Genomic DNA, 3,184 nt, shown 5'->3' on the forward strand with positions numbered 1-3,184 from the left:
ATACCCCTGGGGCCAGGGGAACAACAGAGGGAAACCAAAGTTTCAATGCTGTGCCAGAAGGGCAAAACAGATTCACTTTCAAGAGCTATAGTAGGAAGAAGCTGAACAGTACAGCTAGACCCAAGCCAGACGAAACTGTAAAAACTCAAACTTAATAGATTTGAACCTGAATTTCAGAAGGTGTTAAGGTTATAAGTGCACCAAAGCTCTTCACCCCAGATCAGAGGTCAGTGCTATATGAAATGGGAAAGAGAAGGAGCAAGACGCAATCTAAGGAATTGAAGTCAACCTGAACAAGTGCAGAGAACATTAACTCAGCTGAAATGTGTGAATTAATAGCCTCTGAATTAAAGAAACAAGAGCAGAAAGGTACAGAAGAACTCAGAGCAGAATCAATTTCTGAAATAAAAAAAAAATCCCTAAATTAATAGCATATGAAGTAAAGAATCTAATACAGAAACATGTGCAGGAAAGCCAATGCAGACCCAGAAAAGTTGCAGAGGACAATAGCTCAGCTGAAATATATGAATCAATAGTGTCAGAAGTAAAGAAACAATGGCAGAAAGGTATAGAGGAAAACAGAGAAGAAATAATTCCTAAAATTAAAAAAAAAGAAATCTCTGAATTCATTGCATCTGAGGTAAAGAATCAAACACTGAAATATACGGAGGAGATCCAATTTGAGGAAAAAACATTGCAATAAAAGAATTAATAACTGCTTCTAAAGAAGACATTTATTAAAAATAAAGGAGATAAGAAAAATGACAGATTCCTGGAATGAGTAATACAGGAAAGAAATATACAGCATGAAATATAGTCAAAGAGATGGAGAGAAATATAAAATCTCAGTCAAAAGCCTGCAAAACAACTTGCATGAAAGTGAAGAGAGTTTCATATCTTGTACATGCATGTGCAGCTAGTGAAAAGGTAAGAAAGGATTGCTTAAAAATAACTAGGATGCAAGAAAAAAATAATGCATCACCTGAAAGATGATTCAAAGATGAGCAATCTGAGACTAATATGCATCAACGAGAGAGATGGAGTCAATACCCAAGATAAAAAAGGAAAATGGGCAGAAGTAATAGCAGAAAACAACCTAAATGTGAGGAAACAATCTGACATTCAGATAACTGAGGCATACAGAACGCCAAATAACTTCAACCAAATAAAAAATGCACCAAAACATTTAATCGTTGAGATTAAAGAAATCCATCACAAGAATAAACTAAAAGCAGCTACAGAAAAAAAGCACAACACATTAAAGGAAAACCCACCAAAACTACAGACGAATTCTCCTCACAAAACATGAAGGCAAGAAGAAAATGGAGCAGAGTACTTCAAGGCCTCTACAAAATCAAATTCCAGCCCAGACTACTATAACCAGCAAAACTCCCTTTCAAGTTTGATGGAGAAGTGAAATACTTCCATGACAAATAACAAAGAAATTTATGATGACAAAGACAACCCTACTCAGGCTCTTGAATGTTGTTCAAGAGAGGGACCAAAACGAACTGAGCAACAGAACTGAGAACAGGAGGAACCACTAAATAGTGTAAATAATTAAACACAGGACAAAAGGACTAAACAGCAGCAAGTAAATAACATGTAAATCATAAGTCAACACATCTCAATTATAACCATCAATTTAAATGGACTCAATCACCAATTAAGAGAAAATGACAGGGACAGTGGATTAGGAAACAAAATCCAACAATGTGCTGTATAAAGGAATCACACTACACTCATAGAGAAATTTATAGACTGAAAATCAATGCATGGAAAACAATATCAACACCTCAGAAAAAGCAGGGGTAGCAATCTTTTCTTAGACAGTCTCAACTGCAAATAAAGAATGATCCAACGAAATAAAGAAGATCACTATACATTGGTTAGGTTAGAAATTCTAATATCTATGCAGCAAAAATGGGAGCAACAAACTGTATAAAACAAAACTTAGTGTACATGAATAATCTAATATCCAATACCACAGTCTTAACAAGGCACATTAAAACACCCTTATCCCTAAAGGATAGGTCAACAAAATAAAAAATTAGCCAAGAATTAGCAGAACTGAACCAGATCTTGAAACAAATGGACTCAGTGGACATATACAGAGTGTTTTACCAAATCACAGTTCCATAAACATTTTTTAAACTGCACATGTGTCTTTTTCTAAAAGGAAAGCCATACTGGTATATAGGTTATGCTTAAGTATATAAAAGGAAACTGAAATTTTTCATGCATATATAATGACCACAGCAGAAAGATATAGGGGAAATCAAAGTGCAATTCTTTTCTGAAAAAAAATAAAAATTCTCAGAACTCATAGCATCTCAAGTAAAGAAGCAAATACAGAAACATAGGGAGAAAACCCAAACTGAAAAAAAAAAAACCACTGCACTAAAAGAATTTATAACTGCTTCTAAAGAAAACATTGATGAAAAATAGAGATTAGAAAATTGACGAATTTTTGAAGGAGAAATACATTAAAGAAATAGATCGCATGATGCACAGTCAAAGAGATATAGAGGAATTTAAAATCTCAATTACAAGCTTGCAAAACCGTTTAAGTGACAGTGAAGACAGAGTTTCAGATCTTGAAGATGCTGGTGCGGCTAGTGAAAAGGTAAGAAAGGATCTCTTAAAAACAACGAGGATACAGGAAAGAATAATCCATCACATGCAAGATGATGCAAATATGAAAAATGAGAGACTAATATTTATCAATGAGAAAGAAGGAGTCAATGCAAAAGACACTAAAAAAATATGGGCCGAAGTAATAGCAGAAAACTTCCAAAATATGAAGAAACAATCTGACGTTCTGGTAAACAAAGTATACAGAAAGCCAAGTAACTTAAACCCAATGAAAACCACACCGAGACATATAATAGTAAAGATCCAGGAAATTCAGCACAAGAATAATATACTCAAAGCCGGTAGAGAAAAGAAGCAGATCACATTCAAAGGAAAACCCATCAGAATTACGGCTGACTTCACTTCACAAACCATGCAGGCAAGAAGAGCATGGAGCAGAGTACTTCAGGTCCTCTATGAAAACAAATTCCAGCCCAGACTACTATACCATGCAAAACTCTCTTTCAAGTTTGATGGAGAAGTGAAATACTTCCACGACAAGGAACAGCTAAAAAATGTCGCGATGTCAAAGATAACCTTACACAGGCTT

The sequence above is a fragment of the Octodon degus genome, unplaced genomic scaffold, assembly GCF_000260255.1.
Source record: "Octodon degus isolate 3935 unplaced genomic scaffold, OctDeg1.0 scaffold00103, whole genome shotgun sequence".
Lineage (NCBI taxonomy): Eukaryota > Metazoa > Chordata > Mammalia > Rodentia > Octodontidae > Octodon > Octodon degus.